General features: G+C 37.5%; 1 long non-coding RNA gene across 1 annotated transcript; it reads left to right on the plus strand.

Moving 5' to 3' along the window:
* Positions 1 to 1,495: 1,495 nt before the first annotated feature.
* Positions 1,496 to 8,853, plus strand: LOC145719911 (uncharacterized). The gene is made up of 3 exons (XR_014142678.1): positions 1,496 to 2,593; positions 4,509 to 4,594; positions 7,013 to 8,853. It is a non-coding gene; the product is annotated as an uncharacterized LOC145719911 (long non-coding RNA).
* Positions 8,854 to 8,886: the final 33 nt, after the last annotated feature.

Below are 8,886 nucleotides of genomic sequence, written 5' to 3' on the forward strand. Positions count from 1 at the left end.
AAAAAAAAAAAGGACCCTTGTGAAATCAGTGGGCCCACTTGAATAACCCCCATCTTAAGATCTTTAATTGTGTCTGCAAAGTCCCTTTTGCTTTGTAAGGTAACATATAGACAGATTTCAGGGATAGGACATGGACATCTCTGGAGGGCTCTTATTTTACCTACCACACCTTATATCATACCTAGCTTGCTTTATCAGTGTATGTGAATCTAGCATTCTTTTTAACAACTGTATTATAGAACTGATGTAAAATTTACGTAATCACTCTTATGAATAGTTTTCTAATTTTTATGTGACAATAAGTCCTACTAGGAACATTTTTGTACGTATCTGTGTGAATATATCAGTGTACCTGTGGGATAAATTCCTAAAACTGCTGGGTCAAAGGATAAATGTGTGATTGGTTTGATAATACTGCCAAATTGCCTTCCATACTGTTCTACCAGTTCACCTTCCCATAGCCACACCTATTTATTTCCCCATACTCTTGTAAACACAAAATACTAATAATCTTTTTCATGTTTTTAATATAGTAAAAATTTTATTATTCCAATTGCATTTCCATCATTAAAAATGAGGTTGAGCATTGTTGTATTACTTTCTTTCGGAATTTCAGATTAAACGTTTTGGACATAAAGAGCAACATATTTCATGATGGACTTCTGAGAATTTGGGTCCATGATGTTTGTATTTATTTAAAAGCATGTTTACAGTATACTAAATGTTTTTTAAATAGAATAGCTATGCATTAAGGTCAGTGGCTTCCCAAAAGAAAACATGTTGTAATAATTACCAAGACTTCTTAATCAGTAAGTGTATATTGGGCTTTGTTGTTGATTACATAAAACACAATAATTTATTTCCTTGTTTCTAGGTTTTGTTTTGTTTTTTCTTGGTGTTGAAGTAATTCCGAATTGGGGTTTGTTTTCTTTTTTAAACTCTGTAACTACCAGCTTCGTAGTATCAGCTTTGAATAAGTCTCCATTACCTCTTTGTCACATTCTACTTTCCTCCACACAATATGTGAAATCTCTGTGATACATAAAAAAGATAGAGAAATGCGAAATGTAATTTGAGATTATCTGTACTCAGCCTTCAGCTAACTGATCTTAAATGACTGATCTCTGAGAGAAAAGTTATTCCATCCATAACTCAAACCTTTTAAAAATCCTTTCAAACTGAAAACAGTGGTTGCTTCTGAAGGTAGGGGCAGGAAGATGACTGGGTGGCCAGAGTGGTAGTGTCAAGGGTGAGAGGGAGTCTTCTTAGTGTATAGTCCTTCTTAGTATCTTTAAAGATTGTAAATATGGAACTAGGTCACCTATTCAAAAAATCATTTTTAAAGCCCTTTTATAGGGTGCCTGGGTGGCTCAGTTGGTTAAGCGACTGCCTTCGGCTCGGGTCATGATCCTGGAGTCCCGGGTTCGAGTCCCGCATCAGGGAGTCTGCTTCTCCCTCTGACCTTCCCCCCTCTCATGCTCTCTCTCTATCTCATTCTCTCTCTCAAATAAATAAATAAAATCTTTAAAAAAAAAAGCCCTTTTATAATTCTCATGTGACTCAAGTGGCAGCTTGATTCATTCCATTGAGGTGTGGGAAGATGAGCCTCATATCTCTCCACATTAAAGGTAGGATCTAAAAGTGATTCTTAATCTCAGATTCCAACTTTAGTGTATACAGTTGACCCTCGAACAATGTGGGGGTTAGAGATGGCATGTATAATTTTTGACTCCCCCAAAACTTTACTAATAGCCTGTTGACTGGAAGCCTCACTGATAACATGAACAGTTGATTAATACATATTTTGGATGTTATTTGTATCATATACTGTATTCTTACAATAAAGTAAGCTAAAGAAAATGTTAAAATCATACAGAAGAGAAAATACATTACATACTGTACTGTATTAAAATTTACCTATATGTGGGCCTATGTGGTTGAAAACTGTGTTCAAGGAGCAACTGTATATTATTACTATTACAGTATAAATTCCTGCATGAATGTATTTTGGAAGAAAATTAAATGTAAATCACCTAGAACTTGTAAGTCAATATGATAATCCAAGTCCCATGCATTTAATTCTTCCTTCTTCTCCCTCTGCCCCTCCCCCCACTTGCGCATGCTCTCAATTGCGCTCTCTCAAATAAAAAAAAATCTTTCTTAAAAAAAGTATTTTTGTGGCGCGCCTGGGTGGCTCAGTCGTTAAGCATCTGCCTTCAGTTCAGGTCATGATCCCAGGGTCCTGGGATCGAGCCCCGCATCGGGCTCCCTGCTCCGCGGGAAGCCTGCTTCTCCCTCTCCCACTCCCTCTGCTGTGTTCCCTCTCTCGCTGTGTCTCTCTCTCTGTCAAATAAATAAATAAAATCTTTTTTTAAAAAAAGTGTTTTTACAGTATTTTTGCCTATCCTGATAGGCAAAATGCTCCCTTTGATCATGGTAAAACCTTTTGGCTAACATTGCTTACTATTTTAGGTTGAATTCTCTTACCCGCCCCTGATTCCAGGAGATGGACACGACAGCCACACTTTACCTGAAGAATGGAAGTATCTGCCCTTCCTTGCCTTACCAGATGGTGCACACAACTACCAGGAAGGTATGTAAACAATGGAACAATTAGTAGATGCTTTTTTTTTTTTTTTAATTTACCAAGACATCTTAGATTCTAAGTATTTTGGTAAATCAAAGGCCTTTGGCTTCTTGTGACTATTCATAAAATATTTTAAATGCTTGTTTGGGGATGACTAGTCATGCACTGGAAGATTTCCAGAGGAGTGCTGGGCTTATGTTGGTAATATTAGTGAACGTTGGCCACTCTTTTGCCAGGAGTCCTGGCCAAAGTAAGTGGCCAGATTAGGACATCTGCTGCTGGTAGCACTTCCTACATTCATACCTCAGGCTCCTCTCGGAGGGAAACTAAAGGGCTTACCTGTACTGGCTACCAATTGACTAGGGCTCTAGCTGCAAACTTACTAGGTTAGTACTCCAATGCCCACCTGGGATTGCTTCTCCACCCCTGGAGCCACTGCTCTTGCAGTGCTCTGCTTAAAAGTTTACATGTAAGGGGTGGCTGGCTGGCTTAGTTGGTAGAGCGTGAGACTCTTGATCTTAGGGTTGTAAGTTCAAGCCCCATGTCGGGTGTAAAAAAAGTTTGCATATAAGAGGAACATGATAACACCCTCAGAGAAAAAGCAATGCTGAATTACTACTGAGTCTCCTATGACCCTATAAATGAGTGCTTTGGCTCAACAAAGGACGTTTTATTATGGCATGGACTCTACCAAAACACCAGATTAAACTTGGTTTAATTACCTCTTTTCCTTATACTTAATAATTTTCATATGAAATGAAGCAAATGTTACTATGCAGTTTAGTGTAAAATTTAAACACATTATTTTTAACCTTGCAAACCTTTTCTTCCTAACTTTTTTATTATGAAAGCTTTTTTTTTTTTTTAAGATTTTATTTATTTATTTGACAGAGAGAGAGATAGCGAGAGAGGGAACACAAGCAGGGGGAGTGGGAGAGGGAGAAGCAGGCTTCCCGCGGAGCAGGGAGCCCAATGCGGGACTCGATCCCAGGACCCTGGGATCATGACCTGAGCCGAAGGCAGACACTTAACGACTGAGCCACCCAGGCGCCCCTGAAAGCTTTTAAACATACAGAAAAGTTGAAAGAATAGTATAGTGAATATCCCACAAATTTTCTTTATATTTATGTGTGTGTACAGTTTTGCCTCTCCAATTTGAAAGTCTAAAACCATGTTGTAGACACTATGACAGTTTACCTCTAAATACTTCAGCATGCACTCCTAAGAGTAAGATTATTCCTCAGGATAACTTCCAGTACCATTATGACAGCTAAGAGATTTAACAGTAATTTGAATATATCTAATATCTAATCTATGTTCAAATTTCTCCAGTTATTCCAAGAATTTCTTGGATCTATCCAAGATTCATGTGTTACCTTTTGTTTGTATGATTCTCTACCTCTTTTAATCTGAAATAAAATATTTTCCTTTTTTTAATTTTTTAAATTTAAATTCAGTTAATTAACATGTATTATTCGTTTCAGAGGTAAAGGTCAGTGACTCATCAGTCTTATACCGAGTGTTCATTATATCACGTACCCTCCTTAATGTCCATCACCCAGTTACCCCATCCCCCCACCCGGCTCCCCTCCAGCAACCCTCAGTTTGTTTCCTGTGATTAAGAGTCTCTTATGGTTTGATTAAGTATTTTCTGAGATAAGTGATTGTAGTTTCAATTTTAACCTGTTATAATTCAGCCCCTTGGGCTTTTTGAGAATGTGCATGAATGAATGTACATGGTAAGGCAGTAAGATGGATTCTAAGAAACCAGTGGTTGTGATGCTAGAAGTAGGTATGACGTGGGTTCCTTGTTACATCATCATTTTGGTTGTAATTAACTGTATTATAATACTTCAGTTTACATTATTTATTAATAAGGGTAATTCACTTTGGTATTTACATTTTTCTGTGTATCTCTTAGATACGGTGTTTTTTCACTTGCCACCCAGAAATGGAAACGGAGCCACAGTGTATGGTATCTCCTGTTATCGACAGATTGAAGCCAAGGTATGGTAGTTACAGTGAACAACAACAAAAAACACTGGTATTATTTTAGATTTTTATAAACAATTTGCAGTTATTTTCCCAATAGTACCAGTTTATTCACATGAATGTTTTTGTAAGTTGACATGGGTAACTATAATTACCATAAAATATTTTGTCCATTGATTTTATATAGTGATACCTAAATTATCCATTTGTCTTCAAAATACTGTATTTAAACTTTATAGTGTCCTTGAATTTTCTTTTTCTAGTGTTTGGTATATAATTTAGAAAAATGAAGTGATAATGTATGTTGTTCTTAAAGCAGCTGTTTAGAATTAGGGGATAGTACTTGTAGTTTTGAAATACTTGCACGTTATCTTAATTATCTACAACTAAGATTTTGTTAATTCTTAAATTACCTGCCAGCTTAATTCCTGAATTACTATAATAACTCTAGTTAATAAATTCACATAAGCCAAGATGGGTAGCTTCCTCTTTCATATGGTTTGCTTCTGAGCAGCACTGGTTTTTTTGTGGTGAAGACACTCTGAGTAAAAATCTCTTGCCTATCATGACATCATTAGTACTCTAAAGTAGTGAGTGTTTCTCAACTTCAGCTATACATTGGAGTCACCTGGAGAGCTTTAAATACTAGAAAGGCCTGGGTCCCAACCCCAGAGATTCTGATTTAATGTTCTGGTTCTCAGGAGTTTTAAAAGCTCCTCGGGTGATTCCAATATGTAGCCAAGATTGCAAACCACTGCTCTAAAACAGTGATTTTTAACCAGAATTACTTGGAGACTTTCCTTTCCTTTCCTCTCCTTTCCTCTCTTTTCCTCTCCTTTCCCCTTTCCATTCCATTCCATTCCATTCCATTCCTTCCTTTAAATACATTCCTGGCCTTTCCTTTTGCTGTGACTAAATTGAATCTCTGGGAGTAGGGCCTAGGCAATTATAAGTTTTAAAAGCTTCCTCAGGTGAATAATTAAGTTAATCTTTTAAAATTTTCATTAGCTCTTTTTAATGACCATTTCAAACATGCAGATAAAAGAATTGTATGATGAACACCTATATGCCCACTGTCTAGATTCAACAAATGTCAGCTTTGTGTGTGTGTCTGTATTTTTCCCTGAACCATTTCAAAGTAAACTGCAGGTACAAATTCCACCATACCCAAAGTAGTTAACTACTTGAAACAGCCCTTCATGCACAGGGCCTGGAATATAGGACACACCTAGTAAATATTTACAGAATGAATATCTGAATTTAAAGATAGAGATAAACCTGAGAGTAAGAGTTAGCCTGATAGCTTTGTACATTTGATTGCTTCATATTACTGTTACCCTTAATGTACATTTCTATGAGATGAACTGAGTTGCCCCCACCACTTTCTTGGAAATCTGTTCCTTTTACTCTTATCCCCTCTAGGTTGTGTAAACACTAGTAAAATTCTCCAAAGCTGTCAACATTAACAACAGTTGTCGTGCTCTGCAGAGCCTTTAAATGGCATTTCATACTGCCTGTCTTCCTCACCCCTTGGGTCTGACCCACTCCATAGTATATTGAGGTTGCCATTTTCTCCAAATTTTTCTATCCTTACCTGATAACCAGAGGGATAAGATAGGTATCCAAAGGACCTAGAACGTAGGAAAAAGACTGATTCCCTTTGAATGAAAGTGAGACCTGATAGATGAATCCAATCAAGGCAGAGAGGTAGAAAACAGATTGAAGGAAGGCTCTATTCTTGACTTAGTTTAATGACTGGTCGTCAGTCATCAGTCATTTGAAGGCACTGAGGCCCCTTGGTCCTTAAGACAGGTCCAAAGAGATGTCAGGCAGTACACTACAGAGGGGAAGAATAGTTCTTACTTTCTTCACAGAATTATCTGAGGTTGATCAAATGAACGCTTGTTCCTTACTAGCAGAGAACTATAGACATCTCATGTAGTCATCCTCAGAATCATCAAGGCATGAGTTATGGCTCAGGGCTGGTCTACAATACTATTTTGCCAGGATAAACTCCAGGCAGCATAGAACCACCTTAACAAAACTGTTGCCAGTTCTTCTGTCTTGGGAGTTTTAAACTAGCCCCTTCTCACCAGGAACAGTAGTCTCTGAAAGGATGCCCATTTTCAAAAGAGAATCAAGGACATTTGATTTGCATTATGGGTGTGGCAACTTACACATAAAGTATTCTCCATCATACAGTAAATTCCTTGAGAGTAGGGATTATCTCTCATGGTTACATTCCTAGTACCTACCAGATTCTGGCACAAAGTTTCCTGGCTGACTCATTCAATAAATATTTTCTGAGATTCTCAATAAATTTGGAGTTTAACTAAATGTAAGAAATTTTTTCTGTCTCACTGCTATTTTTATATTGAAAGATAATTTTTAAATATTTCTATGCAATATTTCTAATGATGACTGTTTACATAGGCATTGAAAGTACGGCAAGCAGATATCACCAGAGAGACCGTTCAGAAAAGTGTCTGTGTTCTAAGCAAGTTGGTAAGAGACCAAATAACTCGTTAATGTGTTTGTTAAATATTCATGTCAGATTTTTACTTGAGAATAAGGCATTATTAGAATAAGGAAAGATTTATGGAAACAGTAATAGATTAAAATTCATTAGGGGCTCTTATTTATTCTTGTGCATCTCCTCTTTCTCTTTGCCTTTCAGCAGTTTTACTCTCATTTGCACCTCTACCCACAACTAGATAAGACGAAGGAAATCTCCTAGCTAGGTATTTGGAAAAGAGGTTGACACTTGACCAAAATGAGGTAGCTAATATATTTCATTTATCCATTTTTATTTTTAAGACTTTGGATAAATAATATATTACTGAAACTCAAAATATCATAATCGCTAGATTTTATTGATGATATAAAAGTACATGACTTTTGCTATGAAAAATGGTAACCTTAACTTGCTCTTTAAAAACTTAAAATTTGGGGACACCTGGGGTGGCTCAGTCAGTTAAGCTTCTGACTCTTGATTTCAGCTCAGGTCATGATCTCAGAGTTGTGAGGTTGAGCTCAGGGTCAGGCTCTGTGCTCAGCAGGAAGTCAGCTTGGGATTTTCTCTCTCCCTTTCCCCCTCCCCCTGCTCGTGTGGGCGTGCTCTTGCTCTCTCTAAAAAATAAAATCTTGGGGCGCCTGGGTGGCTCAGGTGGTTAAGCGTCTGCCTTTGGCTCAGGTCATGATCCCAGGGTCCTGGGATCGAGCCCCACTTAGGGCTCCTGGCTCAGCGGGGAGTCTGCTTCTCCCTCTCCCTCTGCCTCTCTCCCTACTCATGCTCTCTCTATGTGTGTCTCAAATGAATAAATAATATCTTAAAAAAAAAAATAGATAAAATCTTTTAAAAATTTTTGAGGAACAGAAATGACAATGAATTGTACAATAACAATACTTTAAAATTGTTTCATCTATGTACAGTTTGATCAGATGCAAGTGTATAATTTTAACTTTATTTTTTGAAGAAAATATATAACGTTTCTTATTTTTCATAGCTCTTCTTTAAATCATTTGTAATTTTTTTTTTTAATTAATGGGAGAATAACACCTTTACCAATAACACCAAATGACTAATTCTACATGTAAATATAATCTCCCAAATCTCCTTTGTGGGGAAAAATCCAGATCTCTATCATATTAATTCTCTTATAGCGGTATGATTACTGAATACAAACGTTTCTGCATTTAACCTAAATCAAAATGGAGAATATTTGCCTAGTCACCACATGTATGTAGGTTTTGTTTAATTATTTCTTCTGCATTGTCCACTTTCTTTTTTATTTTTAGTTTTTAAGATCTTATCCATTTGAGAGACAGTGAGCACGAGGGGTGGGGTGCAGAAGGAAAGGGGGAGAGAAAAACAGACTCCCCACTAAGTAGGGAACCCGACGCAGGGCTCAATCCCAGGACCCTAAGATCATGACCCGAGCTGGAGGCAGATGCTTAACAGACTGAGCCACCTAGGTGCCCCTGCCTTGTCCAGTTTCTTATATCCACAGACAATTTAAATGTAGTTTGCTTAATATTTGTTGAATTTTGCAAAATAGGACTTATTTGGCTTTTACTACTAAGCTTAAAAAAGTACTGAATAGGGGCACCTGGGTGGCTCAGTCGGTTAAGCAGCTGCCTTCGGTTCAGGTCATGATCCCAGAGTCCTGGGATCGAGCCCCACGTCAGGCTCCCTGCTCAGCAGAGGACCTGCTTCTCCCACTGTTCCTCACCTCGCTCGCTCTCTCGCTGTCTCTCTTGCTCGTGCTCTTGCACTCTCTCAAATAAATAAAATCTTTTTTTTTTTT

This window comes from Leptonychotes weddellii, unplaced genomic scaffold (assembly GCF_054177405.1).
Source record: "Leptonychotes weddellii isolate Sample4059 unplaced genomic scaffold, ASM5417740v2 HiC_scaffold_8212, whole genome shotgun sequence".
NCBI lineage: Eukaryota > Metazoa > Chordata > Mammalia > Carnivora > Phocidae > Leptonychotes > Leptonychotes weddellii.